The following is a 27,421-nucleotide window of genomic DNA, read 5'->3' as shown; positions in this document are numbered from 1 at the left end:
GAGCAAGGCTCGAACCAGCCCGGGGAAACCACATTGATTTCAAGTACAACGCCTTAACCACTCTGCCACCGCACCTATGTCTAGTGTGTCATTCACTAGTAATTTGGTCGATAGAATACATTCTAAAACCAGCCTGGAATCACTCCAGGAAGTTATTGCATTCAAACGATCAACGGGGCCCCGGTGTTTATGTGAGGACGGGTTGAATCTTCGTGGAAAATGACCATTGGATTTGGAGAGAGGCCTTGAGAGACTCGAAAACCTCAGCTCACTAAACGCACAATTACACCGATTAAATAGATTGTGGAACAACATCAGTTACATTGGAAATATATTAGAAATTCAAATGGAACAGGACCACACTTTACAGTCTGGAAGAAAATTTAAATGATGAAATCTAGAAATTACAGCACAGAAGGAGACCTGTGCAGGCCGAACGGTCACCTGATGACGCAACTAAAATGGTCACGTGTCGGGATTCCGGCAGTTCCCCGGATCGCGGTCAGAGCACAAGCCAGGAGGAGCTGCTCAATTATTAAGTCAGTTATTTTTTATTACATGTCATTGGTCGCCAGTCATTGAGAGACCAGCATTTCTCCATGGTGTCAGGAGTGGGCAGTATGGCAGAAGGACTTCACCGCATCAACATGCTTGTATCACAGAATCGTAGAATATCCAGCTCAGAAGTAGGCCATTCGGCCCAACAAGTCAGCACTGGCCCTCCGAATGAGCACCGCAGCAACTCTCTTAAAGAAGAGGTTTAATAAATATCGCCTCAGCAGCCCGGCTAGCTCAGTTGGTAGAGCATGGGACTCTTAATCCCAGGGTCGTGGGTTCGAGCCCCACATTGGGCGCTTTCTTGTTATTATCTGAAAATGTTGACGCTGAATGAACTGTCTTCATAACAGGGACATAACCTTGACTGGGAATCCAGAGGTCGAAACGAACCTCGTGACAAAATTTAATAAATATGGAATTAAAATTGCTTCTCAGTAACGGCGCAGAAAGGTTCTGCTTCCGACGGATCTTACTTCCACAACTGGGAACACATTACACAACAGATAATGATTTGACACAACTCCAGTGAAGATCTGTCACCGGCAGTGTCACGGTTCCATGGCAGAGAGCACGGTTCCACAGCAGAGAGCTCAGTTACACAGCAAGATATAATTTTACAAACAGGGCCTCTCTGTGTGCAGCAGAAAACACATTTTCCTAAAAAAACAGTTTCTCCATCTCGGCACCTTTTCTGTGTGTCATTGTATGTGTGTCCTGATAGTCTCTTCCTGATTTTTTGTGTATCTTTCTCTGTCTGTTACAGCAGTGCTGCTGTTGTGTATTAATCTCACTTTTCCCAAACAGTAATTGTGATTGATAGATACAGAAACATTTCCAAACTGACATTCAGTACCAATGTCTGATAGAGACTGAAACCCACCCTCACATACAGTCCCAGACATTGACTCATAATGAAGGAATCCTGCTCTCACAAACTGTTGAGACTGGGGTGCAGAGTGTTCCCTCCACTCGCGAACACTACCTGTGATTTACAGATACAGAACACATCTCAGTCAGGTGAGTAGCAGAGTTTGATGGGTACGACATGTATTCCACAATCACTGCGCCAGATAATCAGATGCAGACGACATGCGGCGTCTGTGTTGGTTTAACAAGGGTTTTGCCCAAGAACAGGAACAGATTTACACAATATCAGGGTATAAGACGTAGGAGCAGAAGTAGGCCATTCAGCCCATCGAATATTCTCCGTATTTCAATGAGATCTTGCTTGATCTGATATATGACGTGTTATGACCTCATACGGTGGCACGTTGTCACAGTGGCTACCTCACAGCGCCCGCGATCCGGGTTTAATTCCAGCCTTTGGTCACTGACTGTGTGGAGTTTGCACTTTCTCTCCGTGTCTGTGTGGGTTCCCTCCGGGTGCTCCGATTTCCTCACACAGTCCAAATGTGTGCGGGGTTAGGTGGACTGTCCATGCTAAATTGACCCTTAGTGTTCAGAAAGTTGGGTGGTGTTACAGGGATGTGATGGGGACACAGAGGCTCTTTCAGAATATCGTTGCAGAGTCCATTGGCAGAATGGCCTCCTTTTACATTTTAATGATCTCATGATAATGCTCATGTCCACTTTCCCGGCATTTTATCTCTAGATTTCATGATGAACCTTTAAAACCAGCAATCCCACCAAGCCTCAGGTAGCGGTAACTCCTCAATGGTCGTTAATTTCCCGGCTGTCAGTCATTTGGCCAGTCTTGAGTGAAGTCGCATCCTGGAAATGTCACACATTGATCCAGTTCTAAAATAAATTAAGTCGCTCAAGTCCCTGATGACCATAGGCCCTTTGAGTGTAAGATCTGACTGGTGGTGATTTAACCTGAGGATCACCATACTTCAGGCGAGGAGCAATAATAATAATACTAATAATCTCTTATTGTCACAAGTAGGCTTCAATCAAGTTACTGTGAAAAGCCCGGAGTTGCCACATTCCGGCGCCGGTTCGGGGAGGCTGGAACGGGAATTGTGAGATGGCGGGGTTTTCATGTTTCAGGTCTAGTATAACCGTGTGATCTCAATCTAATTAATTTGGTTTTCCTTCTGCTAATCTTGTCTCACAGTGAGGCAAACCTCACTGATTTGATAGACGAGTGATCGTTCTTCAGTCTTGTCATTGTCGGTCCCGCTGAATATGGAGGCATATCCTGTGTGGCGGGATTTAGCTCCAACTCAAGCGAGACGTTTGTGGATGATACCACTGCGGTAGGTCGTATCCCAAACAATGACGAATCAGATACAGAAGGTAGATAAATCACATAGTTGCATAGTGCACTGTCATGTGAGTGTACATTTAAGACATGTAAGTTTAAGCAATGTACATTTAAGAAAACAGTGATGTCAGAGAGTGGGTGGAGCTGGACTTTAGGTCAGCCATTTTGCAGATTTTTACTTTCAGTTTAAAAAGCAGCTTGTGTGTGTCTGTGTGTTTCCAGAGAGCTGCAAGTTTGAAAAGAGATTGGGAGTGTCTTCGTTTGCAGGGTGCTGGATCTCTGACATAAAAGACCATCTCTGGATCATTTGGGTGATTTAAACTGATAATTGTAAAGCCTTCAACCTGATGTGATTCTGTTTAAAGGTGTTAAGTCTCTTGGAAGTTTGAAGGAACATTTTAAGTAATTGTTTCTGTTGCAATATTTTCTGAGTTATCTTTGAAGTAAGGGGCGTTAAGAGATCCAATGTTTATTTAAGATGTTAAGTTGAGTTCATGGAATAAACAGTGCTTTGTGGTTGAAAGCCCACGAGTCCATAATTGTATAATAATAATACACCTAGGGAAAAAGCCGTGTGCTAGGAAAAGCAACAAATACATTAAAGGGAGAGGTTGGTTGAACTCCATGATACATTTTGGGGTTCTGAAAACGCCTCACCCATAGAAATTGGGGGCTCGTCCGGGATAAAAGTCTATCTATTGGATTGGCTTTTGTGAACTTAAAGACAATGAAGGATTGTTCCTTTTCCGGTGTGGTATTTTAGTTTACGTGGGGAGAGTGTTGTGAACAATGGCTCTTTCAGAGGCTCAGAAGTTTTTGGGGGTGGAGAATGTCACACGAAGTACTTTACGGGCAGAAACGAAAAGCAGACTGTTAGATTTGGCAAGAACATTGCAGTTAACCTTACCTGACAAAATGCGAAAAGATGAAGTAATTATGGCGGTGGTTAAGCATTTAAATTTGCATGCGATAGAGTTTGATTCATTGGAAATGGCAAAAATTCAGTTGCAAATTAAACAAATGGAACATGAGAAAGAATGAAAGCGGCTTGAATACGAGAGGGAGAGAGAGGAAAAAGAAAGAGAACGAGAGAGAGAGAGGATAAAGAAAAGGAGAGAGCAGAAAGGCGAAAAGAAAGAATAGTCCTAGCAGAACGAAAAGAAAAAGAAATGGAAATACAGAGGAGGGAAAAAGATAAAGAGAGCGAGTTTGAACTTCAGAAAATGGCCATGAAACATGACAATCAGTTAACATTGGCAGACGTAAAGGGAAACGTACAGCTGGATGATAGTGATGAGGATAGTGTGAAAGCGCGTCATAGTCGAAGGCTTGGTGGGAAACAATTTAAATATGTCCAAGCACTGCCACGGTTTGACGAGAAGGAAGTAGAAGCCTTTTTCATTTCATTTCAGAAGGTAGCTAAACAAATGAAATGGCCACAGGACATGTGGGCGTTACTGATTCAAACAAAGCTGGTAGGTAGAGCTAGTGAAGTGTTTGCATCACGACCGGAGGTGGAATCTGGAACGTATGAGCAGGTGAAGAAACCCATCTTAAGTGCATCTGAGCGAGTGCCTGAAGCTTACAGACTAAGGTTTAGAAATTTAAGGAAAGAATTTGGTCAAACATACATGGAGTTTGAAAGGCTGAAACAGAGTAATTTTGATAGGTGGATAAGGGCTTTGAAAATAGACCAAATGTATTAAGTTCTCAGAAAATTATACTTTTGGAGGAGTTTAAAAATTCAATTCCTGATGTAGTGAGAACTCATGTGGAAGAACAGAAGGTTAGAGCTGCGAAATTAGTATCAGAAATGGCAGATGATTATGAATACGTTCATAAATCAAAGATTGTTTTCCGACATCAGTTTCAGCCGATGAGGGATAGAAACTGGGGACATGAGAAATACTCAAGTGGTAAAGGTAAAGGCGATATGATGGGAGACAATAAAGGGAGTGTACCTCTGATTAAAAAAGAAATCCAGGAGGGTGGAAAAGAATGAAAAGTTTCAAATGTTTTCACTGTAATAAACAAGGTCATTAAAGTCACAGTGTTGGTGGTTGAAGACAAGCACTGAGAAGGGTGATGTGGTAAAACAGGATAAGACGGTGGGGTTTGTAAGAGTGGTAAAGGAAATCCCAAGGGACGCGAAGGAGGTGCAAACAATTGTACAGCCTGTTCAAGAAGTAATTGTTAAGAAGGTGCCAGATGTATTTAAAGAATTTACTTGTGTGGGTAGAATTTACTTATGTGTATCAAGAGGAGCAGGTGAAGAAGTCACAATGTTTTGAGATACAGTGGCTAGTCAATCTTTAATGGTAAAAATGAGGAATTATGTAGTTTGGGAAGAATGTTGCCAGAAAAGGTGGTGATATGTGGAATTCAGGGTGAGAGGAGTCGCGTTCCATTGTATAAGGTGAAGTTGGAAAGTCCAGTGAAGAATGGTGAAGAGGTAGTAGGAGTAATAGATAAACTATCTTGTCCAGGAATACAGTTTATCTTGGGTAATGATATACCTGCATCGCAGGTGGGAGTGATGCCTACTGTGGTTGATAAGCCAGTGGAAAATCAGTCAACTGAAGGGTTGAAGGACGAATATCCTGGGATTTTTCCGGTTTGTGTCGTAACAAGGTCGCAAAGTTACAGGTTAAGACAAGAGGAGAAATCAAAGAGTAAAGGTGAAGTTGAAGTGCAATTATCAGCAACAATTTTTGATCAGATGGTTGAAAAAGAACAAGAACAGGTGGAGGATGAGGCGGATATTTTTAGTTCAGGCATATTTGCGGAGTTATAACAGAAAGATGTAGAAATAAAACGGATATATCAGGAAGCATATACGGAAGAGGAATCTGAGAGTATACCAATGTGTTATTACCGTAAACATGATGGCCTGATGAGAAAATGGAGACCTGTACATATGCAGGCGGATGAAAAGTGGGCAGAAGATCATCAAGTAGAATTGCCGATAGGGTATAGAAAGGAGGTGTTGCGAGTTGCACATGAGGTACCAGTGGGAGGTCATTTGGAAATAAGGAAAACACAAGCTAAAATCCAAAATTGTTTTACTCGCCTGGACTACATAAAGAAGTAGTTAAATTTTATAAATCATGTCGCACATGTCAAGTGATAGGGAAACCTCAAGCAATGATAAAACCAGCGCCCTTAATATCCATTCCAGCATTTAAGGAACCTTTTACAAGGGTCCTAATCGATTGTGTAGGACCGCTTTCTAAAACAAAAAGTGGGAATCAATATCTTTTGACTGTAATGGATGTGTCTACTAGGTTTCCAGCGGCCATTCCAGTACGTAATAATACAGCTAAAAGGATTGTGGAGGAGTTACTTCATTTCTTTACTAGATATGGACTACCACCAGAAATTCAATCCGATCATGGAACTAATTTTACTTCAAAGTTATTCAAAGAAGTTATGGATAGCTTAGGAATAAAACAATTTAAATCAACTGCGTCCCATCCAGAATCGCAGGGAGCGTCAGAAAGTTTGCATCAGACATTAAAGCCAATGTTGAGGCCGTATTGTCAAGATTAACCAGAGGATTGGGATAAATGAATCCCATTCGTATTGTTTGCAATTAGGGATGCACCTAATGAGTCTACCAAATTTAGTCCTTTAGTCCGCCTAAATTGATTAAGGAAAAATTGGTGGGTGCGAAATCGGAAATTACACTATTGGATTACGTGTCAAATTTTAGGAAACGATTAAATAGAGCAGGTGAATTGGCTAGACAACATTTGAACGTTGTACAAAATGGAATGAAATGGGTAGCGGACAAGAAATCCAAAGTTCGTAGTTTTGCCAGTGGGGATAAAGTTGTTACCAGTGGCAGGGGAGCCTTTAAAAGCTGGGTTTTGTGGACAGTATCAGATTGAAAGGAAATTAAATGAGGTGAATTAAGTGGTAAAAACACCAGACAGAAGGAAGACTCACCGAGTGTGTCATGTGAATCTGCTTAAAAGGTACATTGAAAGGGAAGGAGAGAAAAAGGAGGTTTTAATGATTCTAACTCAAAGTGACGAACCAAATCCAGATGACATCCTCAAATTAAATTGGATAATGAGGATGTTCTTAAAATTTGGTATGAATTGTTAAGTTACCTTCCAGAGGAAAAACGAACTGACCAGAGAGAGTTATTGAAATCACATGGGCAAGTTTGTAGTGATAAATTGGGTAGTACTAAAGTGGCTATACATGATGTAGATGTAGGAAATGCTGTTCCTATCAAACAACATTCATATAGACTTAATCCTTTAAAATTGGCACAGGTTAACAAAGAGATTGAGAGTATGCTTAAAATGGCATAATTGAAGTGGGTAGCAGCCAATGGAGCTCACCCATAGTGATGGTACCTAAACCAGACGGTACCCAACGGTTGTATGTGGACTATAGAAAGGTGAATGCAGTTACAAGAACTGACTCTTACCCTATCCCACGTTTGAATGATTGCATTGAGAACGTAGGACAATCTGCTTTTATTTCCAACTTCCAGATATGGAAAGAACATTTAAAGCATCGTATGGAGTTCTTCGATCGACTTCAGGTGGCGGGGTTGGTAATGAAACTAGCCGAAAGTGAATTTGCAGGAGCCCGAGTCACTTTCCTTGAGGAGTTTCTGATATCCTCAAGAGGAAGGGAAATAATGCGATTTCTTAGAATGAGTGGATTTAATCGAACTTTAGTGCAAACGTTTTGTGGCGTGATTACTCCACTGATGGAATTGCTGAAGAAACGTAAAAATATTCAATGGACAGCGTACTTTCAACAGGCATTTGACTGCCTGAAAGCTGTGATCACCAATGTCCCTGTATTGGAGAATTGCAAGGGACTATGTGGTCAGATTGAACTAAAGTATCTGATTCTAAAGAGAAATGCAGAGTAGTAGAGGAATGGATGGATCATTATCACAGAATTTACAGAGCAGAAGGAGGCCATTCAGCCCATCGAGTCTGCACCGGTTCTTGGAAAGATCACCCTACCCAAGGTCAACACCGCCACCCTATCCCCATAACCCAGTAACCCCACGGGCAATTTTGGACACTAAGGACAATTTATCATGGCCATTCCACCTAACCCGCACATCTTTGGACTGTGGGAGGAAACCAGAGCACCCGGAGAAAACCCACGCAGACACGGGGAGGATGTGCAGACTCCGCACAGACAGTGACCCAAGCCAGAATCGAACCTGGAACCCTGGAGCTGTGAAGCAATTGTGCTATCCACAAGGCTACCGTGCTGCCCCCGTGCAGAGATCTCGTGCAGAGATTTTGTTCAAAGAGGCTGTCAATCGAGAAGGATTTCGGTTGGAGGAAGAATAACAAAGGAAAAATGGACTATATTATTATACCTGTTTGCATGTGTTGTTTTTTTTTAAGCGAAAGTGTATATTTACTGTGTATATTTCTTAGTGAATGGTGCAAAAGTGAAAAATGAAACCATCTTGAAATTGAAGTTTTTTTTTCTTGGGTGGAGGTGTCATGTAAGAGTACCTTTAAGACATGGATGTTTGAGCAATGTACCTTTAAGAAAACAGTGATGCCAGAGAGTGGGTGGAGCTGGGCTTTCGGTCAGCCATTTTTCAGGTTTTTACTTTCAGTTTAAAAAGCACCTTGTGTGTGTCTGTGTGTTTCCAGGGAGCTGCAAGTTTGAAAAGTGCTTGGGAGTGTCTGTGTTAGCAGGGAGCTGGATCTCTGACATAAAAGACCATTTTTGGATCATTTGGGTGATTTAAACTGATGATTGTAAAGCCTTTAACCTGATGTGATTCTGTTTCAAGGTGTTAAGTCTCTTGGAAGTTTGAAGGAACAGTTTAAGGAATTATTTACTGTTGCAATATTTTCTGAGTTATCTTTGAAGTAAGCTGTGGTAAGAGATCCAATGTTTATTTAAGATGTTCAGTTGAGTTCATGGAATAAACAATGTTTTGTGTTTAAAAACCCACGTGTCCATAATTGTAATCCCACACCTAGGGAAAAAGCCGTGTGCTAGGAAAAGCAACAAATCCATTCAAGGGAGAGATCGGTAGAACTTTCTGATACATTTTGGGGTTCGGAAAACGCCTCGTCCATAACAGTACCTAAAACAGCCTGTCTCTAAATATCGGAAAGACCAAGGAACTGATCATCGACGCCATGAAGCGTTGCACAACACACACTCCCGTCTGCATCAATGGGTGCGAAGTGGAGATGGTCGATAGCTTTACAACTCTGGGGGTCGCCATCACCAACAGTCTGTCCTGGTCCACTCACGTTGATGCAACAAGCTAGAAAGCCCAACATCGTTTCTACCTCCGAAGGAAGGACAAGAAATTCGTCATGTCTGCTTCGACTCTCACAAACTTGTACAGATGCGCCATAGAGAGCATACTATCGGGCTGCATCACAGCTTGGTATGGCAACTGCTCGGTCCAACTTCGCAAGAAACTGCAATGTGGTGAACTCAGTCCAACCCATCACACAAGCATGCCACACACACAGTGATTCTGCCTACAACTCCCGCTGCCTCAGGACAGCAGACAACATTATCAGAAACCCTCCCACCCAGGTTTTGACTTTTTACAGACTATTTCATCAGGCAGAAGGCACTGAAGTCTGAAGACCCGCACATCCAGACATAGGAACAGCTTGTTCCCCACAGCTACTAGACTCCTCAACAACTCTCCCTCGGACTGATCTGTTCCCTGTAAGAACACTATTCACGACGCCCTATGCTGCTCTTGCTCATGGATTTACTTTGTTTGTCCACTTGTTCCGCACTGTAACCAATCACTGTTTGTCGATGTACCGTTTGGCAATGCACTGTGTCGATTACTCTTTTTTTGCCCACTCTGTATGTAATGTGTATGTGCCTTGGTAGCAGAAAAATACTTTTCACTGTACTTCAGTACATGTGACAGTAAGTCAAATCAAAGTGGTTCCTCTCTCCCTACCCGATCAATTCATCTCAATCAGAACAAGACTGAATTTTGAATTCTCGTTTTTCCAACACAGCTCGATGCAATCCGGCCTCACAACCTGGAATGGATTTGCACGTCAGTGATTGCAGATCCATCATCGGAAAATGAGTCCCACTTCCGAGAAAACAGCGTATGAAAAATCGACGAGGATGGGATTCGAACGCCGTTACAGAGCGCAATGGACTAGCAGTACATCGCCTTCACCACTCGGCCACCTCAACCGACAAGTGCATGCGTCGAAACGTCTTAATTCGTTTTGCATCCATGAACTGATGGAAAATATCCGCCCAGAGTCCAAAGATGTGCAGGTTAGGTGGATTGGCCATGATAAATTGCTCTTAGTGTCCAAAATTGCCCTTAGTGTTGGGTGGGGTTAGTGGGTTATGGGGATAGGGTGGGGGTGTTGACGTTGGGTAGGATGCTCTTTCCAAGAGCCGGTGCAGACTCGAAGGGCCGAATGGCCTCCTTCTGCACTGTAAATTCTATGATCTTTGACTCCAGCCCCGTGTTCAATGTTGGAAATGCAGTGTTTTTCAATAAAATGAATTCCCATCACATTCAGGGACTTTTATGAATGGACTGATGTGAAACACTTCAATATTATTTCCAAGATGTTTCCACACAGTGTGAAAGGCCCCCGCTGAAAGACTGGAATCAACCAGCATTTGACAGCAAAAACAAACGCTCCCGGCTTCACAGAGGAATCCGTCGATCATCGGAACACACATTTCACGATGGACATTTTCATGATCATTGAGTTACAGGTTTCTACTCCTGCCTGGCTTTATTCCCCAGGAAATAGGGATTATATTCTTTCAGCGAGTCGTGAAAGTATACTTGGAGCAGATTAATGGTAAATTATTGTGGTACGATGAGACTATTGCTGGTTGAAAGGTAAACTTTCCAGAAAGTGCCTTCATATTGTGGTTGATAGCAAATCGGCACCACATTTAAAACAAAACACAGCTTAACTCGTAAACTTAAATTAAACTAATTAATTAATCAGTGATGGCTGGTCAGGTGATGTGCTTGAGCTGCTTGATGTGGGAGCTGGCAGATCGCATTCCGAGCTGCAGCAACCACATCTGCAGTAAGTGTTGGCTGCTCGAAGAGCTCCGGCTCAGAGTTGATGAGCTGGAGTCTGAGCTTCAAACACTGAGGCACATCCGGGAGGGGGAGACTTACCTGGACATTGTGTTTCAGGAGGCAGTCACACCTGTCAGAGTAACTAGTTTAAATCCTGCCAGTGGCCAGGGACAGCAGGGTGTGACTGCAGGTCAGGCAGTTAAAGGGAACCAGCAGTCAGGATCTCAGGAGTCTCAGCCCTTGACCCTGTCCAACAGGTGTGAGGCACTTGCTCCCTGTGTGGATGGCGAACAGGGCTGCAGGAAGGACGAGTCAGCTGACCAAGGCACCGTGGTTCAGCAGGCCATTCAAGGGGAGGGAGTAAAGAGGCAAGTTGTAGTTGTAGGGGATTCTATTATCAGGGGGATAGATAGTATCCTTTGTGAGCATGATAAAGAGTCCCGCATGGTACGTTGCCTGGTATTTCTGACCGGCTTGAAAGGATACTGGAGAGGGAGGGGGAGGATCCAGTTGTTGAGGCCCATGTCAGTACCAACAACATAGGCAAGTCTAGGAAACAGGACCTGTTTAGAGATTATAAAGAGCTAGGATTCAAATTAAAAAACAGGTCCTCAAGGGTCATAATCTCCGGATTACTGCCCGAGCCACGTGCAAATTGGCATAGGGAGGCAAGAATAAGGGAAGTTAACACGTGGCTGAAAGAGTGGTGTGGGAAAGAGGGGTTCCTTTTCATGGGACACTGGGATCAGTTTTGGGACAGGGGGGACCTATACCGTTGGGATGGTCTCCACCTGAACCGAGCTGGGACCAGTGTTCTGGCGAAAAGAGTAAATAGGGTGGTCAATAGGACTTTAAACTAAAGATTGGGGGGCAAGGGAAAGTCAGGGAAACAAGAGGTGAAGTAGTAATCAGTGGGAAGCGTAGCTGCATAGGAATACAAAAAAGCACGAAAAGACAAATCTCAGGAGAGGTTACGATAGTCCCCATCCCACAAAATATGACACAGTGTATGGAAAGGCTCAGTAAACCAAGGTCCACCACACTAAGAAAACAAAAAGGGACGGTCAATAGAGAATTAAAGGTGCTATATTTAAATGCGCGCAGTGTACGGAACAAGGTAGATGAGCTTGTGGCCCAGATTATGACTGGCAGGTATGATGTGGTAGGCATCACAGAGACATGGTTGCAGGGGGTTCAGGACTGGCATTTAAACATCCAGGGATTCACAACCTATCGAAAAGACAGAGAGGTGGGCAGAGGGGGCGGGGTTGCCTTGTTAATTAGGAATGAAATTAAATCAATAGCACTAAACGACATAGGGTCAGATGATGTGGACTCTGTGTGGGTAGAGTTGAGGAACCACAAAGGCAAAAAAACATAATGGGAGTTATGTACAGGCCTCCAAACAGTGGTCAGGACCGGGGGCACAAAATGCACCACGAAATCGAAAGTGCATGTCAGAAAGGCAAGGTCACAGTGATCATGGGGGACTTCAATATGCAGGTGGACTGGGTAAATAATGCGTCCAGTGGACCCAAGGAAAGGGAATTCATTGAATGTTTACAGGAGGGCTTTTTGGAACAGCTTGTGATGGAGCCCGCGAGGGAACAGGCCATACTGGACTTAGTGTTATGTAATGAGCATGACTTGATTAAAGATCTTAAAGTAAAGGAGCCCTTAGGAGACAGTGATCATAATATGGTAGAATTCAATCTCCAATTTGAAAGAAAGAAGGTAGAATCAGATGTAAAGGTGTTACAGTTAAATAAAGGTAACTACAGGGGCATGAGGGAGGAACTGATAAAATCGACTTGGAGCAGAGCCTAGTGGGAATGACAGTAGAACAGCAATGGCAGGAGTTTCTGGGAGTAATTGAGGACACAGTACAGAGGTTCATCCCAAAGAAAAGAAAGATTATCAGAGGGGGGATTCGGCAGCCATGACTGACAAAGGAAGTTAGGGAATGCATCAAACAAAAGAGAAAGCCTATAAATGTGGCAAAGAGTAGTGGGAAGTCAGAAGATTGGGAAGGCTACAAAAACAAACAGAGGATAACAAAGAGAGAAATAAGGAAAGAGAGGATCAAATATGAAGCTAGGCTAGCCAGTAACATTACGAATGATAGTAAAAGTTTCTTTCAATACATTAAAAACAAACGGGAGGCAAAAGTTGACATTGGGCCGCTCCAAAATGACACTGGTAATCTAGTGATGGGAGACAAGGAAATAGCTGAGGAATTAAATAAGTACTTTGCGTCAGTCTTCACTGTCGAAGACATGAGTAAAAGCCTAACAATTCCGGAGAGTCAGGGGGCAGAGTTGAATATGGTAGCCATCACAAAGGAGAAAGTGCTAGAGAAATTAAGAGGTCTAAAAATTGATAAATCTCCGTGCCCAGATGGGCTACATCCCAGAGTTCTAAAGGAGATAGTGAAGAAAAAGTGGAGGCGTTAGTTATGATCTTTCAAAAGTCACTGGAGTCAGGGAAAGTCCCAGAGGATTGGAAAATCGCTGTTGTAACACCCCTGTTCAAGAAGGGAACAAGGCTAAAGATGGAGAACTATAGGCTAATTAGCCTAACCTCGGTTGTTGGCAAGATTGTAGAATCCATTGTTAAGGATGAGATTTCTAAATTCTTGGAAGTGCAGGGTCGGAGTAGGAGAAGTCAGCATGGATTTAGTAAGGGGAGGTCGTGCCTGACAAACCTGTTAGAGTTCTTTGAAGAGATAATATATAGGTTAGACCAAGGAGAGCCAATGGATGTTATCTATCTTGACTTCCAAAAGGCCTTTGATAAGGTGCCTCACGGGAGACTGCTGAGTAAAATAAGGGCCCATGGTATTCGAGGCAAGGTACTAACATGGATTGACGATTGGCTGTCAGGCAGAAGGCAGAGAGTTGGGATTAAAGGTTCCTTTTCGGAATGGCAACCGGTGACGAGTGGTGTCCCGCAGGGTTCAGTGTTGGGGCCACAGCTGTTCTCTTTATATATTAACGATCTAGATGACGGGACTGGGGGCATTCTGGCTAAGCTTGCCGATGATACAAAGATAGGTGGAGGGGCAGGTAGTATGGAGGAGGTGGGGAGGCTGTGGAAAGATTTAGACAGTTTAGGAGAGTGGTCCAAGAAATGGCTGATGAAATTCAACGTGGGCAAGTGCGAGGTCTTGAACTTTTGAAAAAAGAATAGAGGCATGGACTATTTTCTAAACGGTGACAAAATTCATAATGCTGAAGTGCAAAGGGACTTGGGAGTCCTAGTCCAGGATTCTCTAAAGGTAAACTTGCAGGTTGAGTCCGTAATTAAGAAAGCAAATGCAAAGTTGTCATTCATCTCAAGAGGCTTGGAATATAAAAGCAGGGATGTACTTCTGAAGCTTTATAAAGCATTAGTTAGGCCCCATTTAGAATACTGCGAGCAATTTTGGGCACCACGCCTCAGGAAGGACATACTGGCACTGGAGTGGGTCCAGCGGAGATTCACACGGATGATCCCAGGAATGGTAGGCCTAACATACGATGAACGTCTGAGGATCCTGGGATTATATTCATTGTAGTTTAGGAGGTTATGGGGAGATCTAATAGAAACTTACAAGATAATGAATGGCTTAGATAGGGTGGATGTAGGGCAGTTGTTTCCATTAGCAGGGGGAGACTAGGACACGGGGGCACAGCCGTAGAATAAAAGGGAGTCACTTTAGAACAGAGATGAGGAGAAATTTCTTCAGCCAGAGAGTGGTGGGTCTGTGGAATTCATTGCCACAGAGGGCGGTGGAGGCCGGGACGTTGAGTGTCTTTAAGACAGAAGTTGATAAATTCTTGATTTCTCGAGGAATTAAGGGCTGTGGAGAGAGAGAGAGGGTAAATGGAGTTGAAATCAGCCATGATTGAATGGTGGAGTGGACTCGATGGGCCGAATGGCCTTACTTCCGCTCCTATTTCTTATGGTCTTATGGTCTAATATTTAGCGGATTCGTCCATGACGAGACTGAAGAACGATCACTCGTCTATCCAATCGGTGAGGTCTGCATCAGCGTGAGACAATATTAACAGAGTGAGAAGCAGGTTAATTCGATTCAGATCACACGGTTACAATAGAACTGAATCAGGAAAACCCCGCCTTCGCAGCCTTGCCATTCGCCTGAGGTATCGTGATCCTCAGGTTAAATCACCATCAGTCAGATCTCACCGTCAACGGGGAAAGCAGCCTTTGGTTATCAGGGACTGAAGCGACTTAATTTACTTTGGAACTGGATCAATTTATGATGTTTCCAGGATGCGACTTCCCTCAGACTGATCAAATGATTGGCAGCCGGAAAATTAGCGCCCATTGAGGAGTTACTGGTACCTGAGGCTTAGTTGGAGTATTGGTTAAAAAGGTTAATCATGAAATCTAGAGATGAAAAGCCGGGAAAGTGGGCATGAGGATCATCATGAAATCATTAAAATGTAAAAGGTGGCCATTCGGCCCATCGACTCAGCACCGACCCTCTGAAAGAGTCGCTATGCCCCAACCACATCCCTGTAACGCACTACCCAACTTTATAAACACAAAGGGGCAATTTAGCATGGGCATTCCACCTAACCCACACACATTTGGACGTGCGAGGAAATCGCAGCACCCGGAGGAATCCCATAGACACAGAAAAAAAGTGCAAACTCCATACAGTCAGTGACCAAAGGCTGGAATTGAACCCGGATCGCGGGCGCTGTGAGGTAGCCACTGTGACAACGTGCCACCGTATGAGGTCATAACACGTCATATATCAGATCAAGCATGATCTCATTGAAATACAGAGCACATTCGATAGGCTGAATGGTATACTTCTGCTCCTCCGTCTTATACCCTGATATTGTGTAAATGTGTTCCGGTTCTTGTGTAAAACTCTTGTTAAAACAACACAGACACCGTATGTCGACTGCGTCTGATTATCTGGCGCAGAGAAGGCGATTGTGGAATACATGTCGTACCCATCAAACTCTGCTACTCACCTGACTGAGATTTGTTCTGGATCTGTAAATCACAGGTAGTGTTCGCGAGTGGAGGGAACAGTCTGCAACTCAGTCTCTGGAACAGGTTGTGAGAGCAGGGTGCCTTCATTATGAGTCAATGTCTGGTACTTTTTGTGAGAGTGGAATTCAGTCTCTATCAGACATTGGTACTGAATGTCAGTGTGAAAATATTTCTGCATCTGTCAATCACAATTACTGTTTGGGAAAAGTGAGATGAATCCGTAACATCATCACGGCTGTGACAGACAGAGAAAGACACAGAGAAATGCAGGAAGGGACTATCAGGACACACACACAATGACACACAGAAAAGGTGCCGATATGAAGAAACTGTTTTTTTCGGAAAATGTGTTTTCTGCTGTGTAACTGTGCTCTCTGCTGTGTGACCGTGCTCTCTGCTGTGTAACTGTGCTCTCTCTGTCGGAACCGTCCCTCTGCTGGTGACAGATCTTCACTGTGGTTGTGTCAAATCGTTCCCTGTTGTGTAAATGTGTTCCCAGTTGTGGAAATTGATCCGCCTGAAGCAGAACCTTTCTGCGCCATTACTGCAACGAAATTTCAATTCCAGATTTGTTAAATCTTGTCACCAAGGGTTAGTTCAGACCTCTGGATTCCCAGTCCAGCGACATAACCTTGCCTTCTTGTTGTGAAGACAGTTCATTCAGCATCAATCTTTTCCGATCATAGTAAGGAAGCGCCCAACATGGGGCTCGAACCCACGACTCTGGGATTAAGAGTTCCATGCTCTACCGACTGAGCTAGCCGAGCTGGTGCTGCATTGCCCATTAAACATCTTCTTGATGAGAGTGGCTGCGGTGCTCATTCGGAGGGTATGTAATGACTTGTTGGGCCAAATGGCTTTCTGCGCTGGAGAATCTACGATTCTATGAAGCAAGGAGGTTGATGCGTTCAAATGCTTCTGCTATAATGTCCACTCCTGACACCATGTAGAAATGGTCGTCTTTGAATGACTGGAAACCAAGGAGTTGTAATAAAAAAATAATTGATTTAATAATTGAGCTGCTCCTCCTGGCTTGTGCTCTGACCGCGATCCGGGGAGAATTGCAGGAATCCAGACACGTGATCATTTTAGTTGCGTCATCACGTGACCATTCGTTCTCCACTGGTCTCCCTCTGTGCTCTAATTTCTAGATTCATCGTTTTAATTTTCATCCAGACTGGGAAGTTTAGTGCTGCTGCATTTGAAAAGGAACATGAATTTCTGATATTTTTCCAATGTAACTGATGTTGTTACACAAACTATTTAATCAGTGGAATTGTGCGTTCAGGGAACTCAGATTTTCGAATATCTGAAGGCTTCTTTCCAAATCGAATGGTTATTTTCCACAAGATTCAACCCCTCCTCACATAAACCCCGGGGCCGCTTTGATCGCTTGAATGCAATGACTTCCTGGAGTGATCCAAGGCCGGCTTTAGAATGTATTCTATCGACCAAATTACTGTTGATTGATGCAGCTGTGATGGCCGAGTGGTCAAGTCGTTGGACTTCAAATCCAATAGCGTTTCCCCCCCGCAGATTCGAGTGTGATTCGAAATGTTTGTTCAACTCCCCGGAAAAGCTGCCGGCTCGACAATGAATCGGAATTTCGGTTGGTTGTCTGTCAACGGTACTAACATTTATCGAATTCAGTTTTTTAGAAAAACGTTCTTTTTGGAAACTAAACGAAACATAAAGATAAATAAGGAGTTCACACTCAAAGCAGCAATCAATAAATAATAAAGTTTCCTGCAACGTTCGGAAGGAGAAGCAGCAACGGCAGCGAATGGAAACGTGGTTCGGTTTCATTCAGGTGAATGTATTTCTGTGTAAAAAGATCGTGGCAGAAATGGAACATTTAAAAAAAATATTTTCTTGTTCTCTTTCTGTTGTCTCTCTATCTGTTTCTTTCTCTTTCCCTCACTCACTGTTTTTGTGCTTCTCCGGGGGCTGATTGGATACACAGTGAAACTCAGCCCCATCTCATTCCAACTCTTTTGGACGAATACGTCCTGGTGATGGACGGTCGTGAATCAGTAGAAGAATCGACAAACTATTCCATTCTTGCTCTGTAAGAAGTTCCATTCCTGGTTGTGAGGTGGCTCTGGGATAAAGGGATCGAGAGAGAACGAGTCTGACTCTTACTCTTCAAATCATTTCGTGCGCACTTGTAGAAAGTGGATGTGTCTGAGAACAGGAGAAAAGCAGATCATGGGGGTGTGATTGATTTTACTGAACCGGACCTAGAAAAGTGACGGAAACTTCGAAACAGTCAGCTTCTGACTGAGAGATGGTAAGGAATTACGGCTGACATTGAGGCAGTTCATAGTGAATTCTTACAGCAAATCGAATCTTGAAGCGGTGTTGGCATATTGTTTTCGAAGAGACTGACATAGTTTCTGAAAAGATCAGTTGTGTTTGTTTTTGTTTTGTCCAGTAATTTGGGGAATCTATTTGGAGCGGGTGCAGTTGGTCAATAGCTGTGTCTCTTGCTTGCCCAGCTCGCCGGGCAGCAGCAGCTCCATTCCTCGCCAAATGTGTGGACACAAACGGCAAACCCACATTATTGTATCCCCGTGGAAGTTCGAACCCCGCTCGCAGCGGCTCTGCTCCGGAATATTTACTCAGCTCCATAAACAAACCACTGACCACACAAATGATCGGGGCTCCCTTTGCATCTCATTGATGGTTTTCACCCAATTTGGCTGTTTCGGGAATGAAAGTAAAAATTTATCGCGTCTGGTAATTAGTATTTTTAAATAAACTGCACTAAACGTATGAAACAATACTTAATAAATGATAATTAACGAATATTACTCAATATTTAAAAAGTGTTCTGCAACGATTGGAAGGAAAAGCCCATCCCATCAGGGCAGGATATGTTGGGAATGGACCGGAGTGAAACATTCCCAGACCATGTCCAACATGTTTCTCCTCAGCATGAAAACTCCCTGCGGAAAGACTGAAACAGACACACATTTGATCACATCATGATTAACATCACTCACACCTTAACCATGAGGCCACTGATGAAGTCATGATGACTTCGAATTTCTCCTAAAATGCCAACTGAACCCACTGACTGGCAGAAATACATTACCGACGTGATTGGCGAGGCGCATCCACAGACCGACTTGGCGAGTGGTGCAAACTGACATCACTGCTTCTGATCGGCGCCAGAACAGAGAGATAAATGTCACATTGTCCATTCATATTTCTGATTTATAATTGTGTGGGGAAACTGATGGGCTTTGGACGCAATTAAAAGTTGCTTCAAGTGAGATCAAATCAGCGGCTGGCTCGTTGGTCTGGGGAGACCTGTGCCACACAAAGCAACAGAGTCTGCAGATAGAGAATGAATCGAATATTTACATGTCACACCAGAGAACACGTAGGAGAACACTTCAGCAGTCAAGGGCATTGAGCCTCTGATCTCCGGATAAGCGTTCTGCAAGGCGTCCTTCAGGACACGCGACAATGAAAATCGCCGAACAGAAACTTCTTGCCAAGTTCCGCATTCATGTGTACGGCCTCAACCGGGACCTTGGATTCATGTCGCATTTCATTTATCCCCCACCATCTGGCCTGGGCTTGCGAAATCCTACCAACTGTCCTGGTGTGAGCCAATTCACACCCCTTTAACGGGGGGTTTCTCCTATCTGGTTTAGCACAGGGCTAAATCGCTGGCTTTAAAAGCCGACCAAGTCAGATCAGAAGCACGTTTCAATTCTCGTACCAGCCTCCCCTAACAGGCGACGGAATGTGGCTTTTCACGGTAACTTAATTTGAAACCTACTTGTGACAATAAGCGATTTTCATTTTCATTTTCATTTCATCTCTGGACCTGTAAAGACTTAATTACCTGCAAATGCTGGCATTCAAAGCATTGTCTTGCATTTTTGACTTTGCCTATATAGATATGTTTCCGGAACATACCTCTTCATTCACCTGAGGAACGAGCAGTGCTCCGAAAGCTAGCGTTTGAAACACACCTGTAGGACTTTAACCTGGTGTTGTAAGACTTGTTACTGGGCACAGCAGGGACTGACAGATAAAGATTCATTCACCACCCAAATGTCTATATGCACCTCCCCCAACACACGCGCATGCCCACTGCCACTGAAAGTTTTGTCCTGATTCTGATATGCAGACGTTTTAACGGAAACTAGCAAACAACATAATGATTTTGTCCACTCAATAACAATATCAGAGATTGATCATTACAGATTTAGTTCAACCTTCACACAGATTTTCAGAGTATGAAAGATACTGAATGACAGACTCTCATACAGTCCCAGAGACCATCGCAAAGCGACTTAACTGAATCCCAAAGACAGATAGTTGCAGAAGATATGTAACAATCCGAAGAATGATTAGTATATTACAAATATGGAATGAATCTGACTCTGCCATATAGTGTCAGGGACTGAAATGTGCAGCAATTGTATTTCAAAATTGATCGCACGTAGCAGGGTGGTAGTGTCAAATAACCGGATGGTGCGAATCCTCAATGTGCAAATGGGACCTTGTCGCCACAAGGACTGTGTAATGGTCACTCTGAACGTCAAGACTATGGGAGACAGAGCTCCACAGACTGACTCCTACTTTCCACAGACCACCACTGACTGAATCATGGTGAATACCAAGAGCTGAATTGTGTTGTCAACACTCACATTGAAATGGCACACAGAATAAAATGGCGAGATCGTGGAAAATGTGGACCGTTTTCCATGATCGGAAGCCACCACTGGAAAAAGGCAGATCCATCAGAAAGGATTCGCCCTCACCTCCAATGTGTCAGCTCAGCCTTCAGCAGATTGAGAAGGAGAATACCTGAAGAGCAGCTTCATGACAGAATCGTTCGGAGTGACTATTGCACAGTGTTTACTCAGCAACGGCAAAGACTGGTCCCGTATGTGTTTTATTCTCTTCGCAGTGGAGGCCAACAAACCAAAAATAACCCAGGTTACCCATGGTCCCAGTACGAAAAGCAAGGGACAAAGATTGTTTATTTTGATTTCATTTCAACAACGAAACTGCGAGGGCAGCATAGCGGCACAGTGGTCAGCTCGACTGCCTCACGGCGCCGAGGTACCAGATTCGATCCCGGCTCTGGGTCACTGTCCGTGTGAAGTTTGCACATTCTCCCGTGTTTGCGTGGGTTTCGCCCCCAGAATCCAAAGATGTGCAAGCTAGGTGGATTGGCCACGCTAAATTGCCCCTGAATTGGGAAAAATTAATTGGGTACTCTAAATTATTTTAAAACAAGGCGAAGACTGCGGATCCCGCTCCTGCTGTTTAATACAGATCACTATAACTGGCACAGTGAGCAGAAATAAATTCGTGTTGTTTGTGTGCATTTCACTCCAATTTAAACGCTCCTGAATGAATGTGTCTGTGTCACACGGCTCCCGATCAGCCAGGAGATGGCACCAGTCCACAATAAATGTATTTATGCAATATGTTTCTGATGTTCTGTGTGTCATTACATTGGACTCTAACACTGGTCTGAGACATTACCTTGTCCTTGTGCCCTGATGCTGCCCTTTTCATCCTGTTTCAGTAATAACTTTTTACTGGTAACAATTATGTAACTTACTTAGTGATTAAGTTATTCAGCCACTAGGATTGTTTTAAGCTCATTTTGTAAACGGAAATTTGCGTGGCTCGTATTTTTGTCCCGTTTAACCCACCTATTTACTATTGTTGCAGACTGAGAACGTAGTTATTAATGTTGAAGATTGTCGTTTATTTAAACTAAGTTTCCACTCAAAACATATTGATGCTGGTTATTACATAAGGAACCCATGGGTGATGAAAACAATTGGTGAATTTTATTTGAGGAGTGTCCACTCCTTTTCTGCCCGGACCTGCGGTATCTAATTAAATAATTCACCACTGTGATGGGCAGGAACTGAATCTGGGTCAAATGCTGGGACAGTCACCACTATACCACCACCTGTCCCTGGGCATTGTTGCCCCCTCTGTATTTATAGAACGAATACACAAACAATGAAGCGGGTGAATGTATTAAATCAGGGATTCGATATTCTTGTAACCAATATGGCTGCAATGGGAATCTTTCATATTCCGATAGATCGGGTAGAGCTGGGTAGCTCAGTCAGAAATCAGATATCTGGGGATTTCAAGATGATTACTACAATGATAATATTTAACCATGTTAAGATATAGTTCGAGTACAATAGATGGGTCGTTTTTTGTACAGTGTGTGCAGGAGGGTTTCCTGAAACAATATGTTGACAGGCCAACAAGAGGCGAGGCCACGTTCGATTTGGTTTTGGGTAATGAACCAGGCCAGGTGTTGGATTTGGAGGTAGGAGAGCACTTTGGGGACAGTGACCACAATTCGGTGACGTTTACGTTAATGATGGAAAGGGATAAGTATACACCGCAGGGCAAGAGTTATTGCTGGGGGAAGGGCAATTATGATGCCATTAGACGTGACTTGGGGGGGATAAGGTGGAGAAGTAGGCTGCAAGTGTTGGGCACTGGATAAGTGGCGCTTGTTCAAGGATCAGCTCATGCGTGTTCTTGATAAATATGTACCGGTCAGACAGGGAGGAAGGCGTCGAGCGAGGGAACCGTGGTTTACCAAGGAAGTGGAATCTCTTGTTAAGAGGAAGAAGGAGGCCTATGTGAAGATGAAGTGTGAAGTTTCGGTTGGGGCGATGGATAGTTACAAGGTAGCGAGGAAGGATCTAAAGAGAGAGCTAAGACGAGCAAGGAGGGGACATGAGAAGTATTTGGCAGGAAGGATCAAGGAAAACCCAAAAGCTTTCTATAGGTATGTTAGGAATAAGCGAATGACTAGGGAAAGAGTAGGACCAGTCAAGGACAGGGGTGGGAAATTGTGTGTGGAGTCTGAAGAGATAGGCGAGATACTAAATGAATATTTTTCGTCAGTATTCACTCAGGAAAAAGATAATGTTGTGGAGGACAATGCTGAGCCCCAGGCTAATAGAATAGATGGCATTGAGGTACGTAGGGAAGAGGTGTTGGCAATTCTGGACAGGCTGAAAATAGATAAGTCCCCGGGACCTGATGGGATTTATCCTAGGATTCTCTGGGAGGCCAGGGAAGAGATTGCTGGAGCTTTGGCTTTGATTTTTATGTCATCGTTGGCTACAGGAATAGTGCCAGAGGACTGTAGGACAGCAAATGTGGTCCCTTTGTTCAAAAAGGGGAGCAGAGACAACCCCGGCAACTATAGACCGGTGAGCCTCACGTCTGTAGTGGGTAAAGTCTTGGAGGGGATTATAAGAGACAAGATTTATAATCATCTAGATAGGAATAATATGATCAGGGATAGTCAGCATGGCTTTGTGAAGGGTAGGTCATGCCTCACAAACCTTATTCAGTTCTTTCAGAAGGTGACTGAACAGGTAGACGAGGGTAGAGCAGTTGATGTGGTGTATATGGATTTCAGCAAAGCGTTTGATAAGGTTCCCAACGGTAGGCTATTGCAAAAAATACGGAGGCTGGGGATTGAGGGTGATTTAGAGATGTGGATCAGAAATTGGCTAGCTGAAAGAAGACAGAGGGTGGTGGTTGATGGGAAATGTTCAGAATGGAGTACAGTCACAAGTGGAGTACCACAAGGATCTGTTCTGGGGCCGTTGCTGTTTGTCATTTTTATCAATGACCTAGAGGAAGGCGCAGAAGGGTGGGTGAGTAAATTTGCAGACGATACTAAAGTCGGTGGTGTTGTCGATAGTGTGGAAGGATGTAGCAGGTTACAGAGGGATATAGATAAGCTGCAGAGCTGGGCTGAGAGGTGGCAAATGGAGTTTAATGTAGAGAAGTGTGAGGTGATTCACTTTGTAAGGAATAACAGGAATGCGGAATATTTGGCTAATGGTAAAGTTCTTGAAAGTGTGGATGAGCAGAGGGATCTAGGTGTCCATGTACATAGATCCCTGAAAGTTGCCACCCAGGTTGATAGGGTTGTGAAGAAGGCCTATGGAGTGTTGGCCTTTATTGGTAGAGGGATTGAGTTCTGGAGTCGGGAGGTCATGTTGCAGCTGTACAGAACTCTGGTACGGGCGCATTTGGAGTATTGCGTACAGTTCTGGTCACCGCATTATAGGAAGGACGTGGAGGCTTTGGAGCGGGTGCAGGGGAGATTTACCAGGATGTTGCCTGGTATGGAGGGAAAATCTTATGAGGAAAGGCTGATGGACTTGAGGTTGTTTTCGTTGGAGAGAAGAAGGTTAAGAGGAGACTTAATAGAGGCATACAAAATGATCAGGGGGTTGGATAGGGTGGACAGTGAGAGCCTTCTCCCGCGGGTGGATATGGCTGGCACGAGGGGACATAACTTTAAACTGAGGGGTAATAGATATAGGACAGAGGTCAGAGGTAGGTTCTTTACGCAAAGAGTAGTGAGGCCGTGGAATGCCCTACCTGCTACAGTAGTGAACTCGCCAACATTGAGGGCATTTAAAAGTTTATTGGATAAACATATGGATGATAATGGCATAGTGTAGGTTAGATGGCTTTTGTTTCGGTGCAACATCGTGGGCCGAAGGGCCTGTACTGCGCTGTATTGTTCCATGTTCTATGTTCTATGTTCTAATGTTCTTTTGCTCCAATTGAAATGTGTTCCGAATACAGAGTTACCGTGTTGTACAACTCGCGTTCAACCAGGAGATGGCAGCAGTGCGCAATAGTTTGGATATCCTGTTTGTGTCCACAGATCTCGACCGGAATGGAGCTGCTGCTTCCCGTGGAGCTGCCAAGCAAGAGGCACAGATATTAATCAACTGCACCCGCTCCAAATAGATTCCCCAAATTATTGAACAAAACAAAAACAAGTACAAATCATATTTTAAGAAAGTATGACAGTGTCTCTGAAAACAATATACCAACACCTCATAAAGAATCGATTTGCCTAAACTAATTCAAGGTCAACCGTTTCAATATCAGCCTTAATTCCTTGCCAGTTCTCAGACAGGCGCTGGCTGGTTCGAAGTTTGCTTCACCTTTCAAGGTCCTGCTCAATAAAATCAATCACAGACCCATGATCTGCTTTTCTCCTGTTCTCATACACATCCACTTTCTACAAGGGCGCACGAACTGGTTTTCAGAGTAAGAGTCAGACTGCAGTCACCTCGTTCTCTCTCGATCCCTTTATCTCAGAGCCACCTCACAACCAGGAATGGAACTTCTCACAGAGCCAAGAATGGAATAGGTTGTCGATTCTTCCACTGATTCAAGACCGTCCATCACCAGGACGTGTTGGTCCAAAAGAGTTGGGGTGAGATGGGGCTGAGTTTCACTGTATCCAATCAGTCCCCGGAGAAGCACAAAATCAATGAGTGAGGGAGAGAGAAAGAAACAAAGAAACAGATAGAGAGATAAAATATGTTCCATTTCTACCACGATCTTTTTACCCAGAAATCCATTAAGCTGAATGAAACCAAACCACGTTTCCATTCGCTGCCGTTGCTGCTTCTCCTTCCGAACGTTGCAGGAAATGTTATTATTTACTGATTGCTGTTTTGGGTGTGAGTTCCTTATTCATCTGAATATTTCGTTCAGTCCCCCCCAAAAATGTTAAGTATCTGACTGAACTTGATTAACGTTCAAACCGCTTATTTACAAACAATCGGAAAAAGCATTAATTTTCGAGTCAGCAGCTTGTGCGGGGAGTTGAAGAAACAATTCGAATCACAGTCGCTGCGAGCAGGATTCGAACCTGCGCGGAGAAACCCCATTGGATTTCAAGTCCAACGCCTTAACCACTCGGCCATCGCAGCTGCGTTCAATGTGTCATTCATTAGTAATTTGGTCGATGGAATACATTCTAAAACCAGCCTGGAATCACTCCAGGAAGTTATTCCATTCAAGCGACCAATAGTCGGCCGGTGCAGACATGGTGGGCCGAATGGCCTCCTTCTGCACTGTAAATTCAATGATAATCTATGATTAATCTAGGACAAAGGTTCGGCACAACATTGTGGGCCGAAGGGCCTGTTCTGTGCCGTATTTTTCTATGTTGTAATAGTGTTTATGTGAGGAGGGGTTGAATCTTCGTGGAAAATGGCCATTGGATTTGGAGAGAAGCCTTGAGAGACTCGAAAATCTCAACTCCCTGAACGCACAATTCCACTGATTGAATTGTTTGTGTAACAACATCAGTTACATTGGAAATATATTAGAAATTCAAATGGAACAAGACCACACTTCCAGTCTGGAAGAAAATTAAAATGATGGAATCTAGAAATTACGGCACAGAAGGAGACCTGTGCAGGCCGAAAGGTCACGTGATGACCTGATGACGGAACTAACATGATCAGGTGTCTGGATTCGAGCAGTTCTCCCCGGATCGCGGTCAGAGCACAAGCCAGGAGGGGCTGCTCAATTATTAATTTAATTATTTTTTATTACAAGACCTTGGTCGCCAGTCATTGAGAGAGCAGCATTTCTACATGGTGTCAGGAGTGGGCGGTTTGGCAGAAGGACTCCACCGCATCAACCTCCTTGTATCATCGAATCGTAAAATCTCCAGCGCAGAAGGAGGCCATTCGACCCAACGAGTCAACACTGACCCTCCGAATGAGCACCGACGCTACTCTGCAAGAATAGGTTTAATAGATAATGCAGCACCGTCCCGGATAGCTCAGTCGGTAGAGCATGGGACTCTTAATCTCAGGGTCGTGGGTTCGAGCCCCACGTTGGGCGGTTCCATATTAGTATCTTAAAATATTCATACTGAATTCACTGTCTTCATAACAAAAACACAAGGTTATGTCGCTTGACTGGGAATCCAGGGGTGTGAACTAACCCTTGGTGACAAGATTGAATAAATCTGGATTTGAGATTTCGTCTCCGCAATGGCGCAGAAAGGATCGATTTCCACAACCGGGAACACATTTACACAACAGGGAATGATTTGACACAACCACAGTGCAGATCTGTCACCGGCAGAGTCACTGTTCCACGACAGACAGAACAGTCACACAGCAGAGAGCACGGTTACACAGCAGGATATACATTTACAAACAGGGCCTCTCTGTGTGCAGCAGAAAACACATTTTCCTAAATACCCAATTTCTCCATCTCAGTATCTTGCTGGTTTGCACTGCACCTTTTCTGTGTGTCACTGTGTGTATCCTGATAGTCTCTTTCTGTGTGTCTTTCTCTATCTGTTACAGCAGTGCTGATGTTACGTATTAACCTCACGTTTCCCAAACAAGAATTGTCACTGATAAATACAGAAAGATTTCCACACTGACATTCAGTACCAATGTCTGATAGAGACTGAATCCCACCCTCACATACAGTACCAGACATTGACTGAGAGGGAAACCGAGAATGGGAGGCAGTGTCATACTGGACTCGGAACTGTAACTTTCTCTCTCCACAGATGTTGCCAGACCAGCCGAGTTATCCAACATTTTATATTTCTCTTTCAGGATTTTATGAAGAATCTCCATAGCGGCATTGCCCTTGTGCTCGACGCTTCTATTTATAAAGATTGGTCCCGGATGTCTATTGTTCTGTTCGCAGCGGAGGCCAACAAACCAGAAAGAACCAAATTGACCCAA

The 27,421-nt window shown here is 43.9% G+C and overlaps 4 non-coding genes across 4 annotated transcripts; 2 read left to right on the top strand and 2 right to left on the bottom strand.

The window, feature by feature from the left end:
* Positions 1-781: 781 nt before the first annotated feature.
* On the top strand, positions 782-854 carry trnak-cuu (transfer RNA lysine (anticodon CUU)). The gene has a single exon. It is a non-coding gene; the product is annotated as a tRNA-Lys (tRNA).
* A 15,694-nt stretch (positions 855-16,548) lies between these two features.
* Positions 16,549-16,621, bottom strand: trnak-cuu (transfer RNA lysine (anticodon CUU)). The gene has a single exon. It is a non-coding gene; the product is annotated as a tRNA-Lys (tRNA).
* Positions 16,622-25,548: 8,927 nt separating this feature from the next.
* Positions 25,549-25,630, bottom strand: trnas-uga (transfer RNA serine (anticodon UGA)). Its single transcript has one exon. It is a non-coding gene; the product is annotated as a tRNA-Ser (tRNA).
* Positions 25,631-26,482: 852 nt separating this feature from the next.
* On the top strand, positions 26,483-26,555 carry trnak-cuu (transfer RNA lysine (anticodon CUU)). Its single transcript has one exon. It is a non-coding gene; the product is annotated as a tRNA-Lys (tRNA).
* Positions 26,556-27,421: the final 866 nt, after the last annotated feature.

The sequence above is a fragment of the Scyliorhinus torazame genome, chromosome 24 (genome assembly GCF_047496885.1).
Source record: "Scyliorhinus torazame isolate Kashiwa2021f chromosome 24, sScyTor2.1, whole genome shotgun sequence".
Lineage (NCBI taxonomy): Eukaryota > Metazoa > Chordata > Chondrichthyes > Carcharhiniformes > Scyliorhinidae > Scyliorhinus > Scyliorhinus torazame.
Note: the sequence above shows the minus strand (reverse complement) of the source record. Positions and strands in the feature narration are given on the sequence as shown.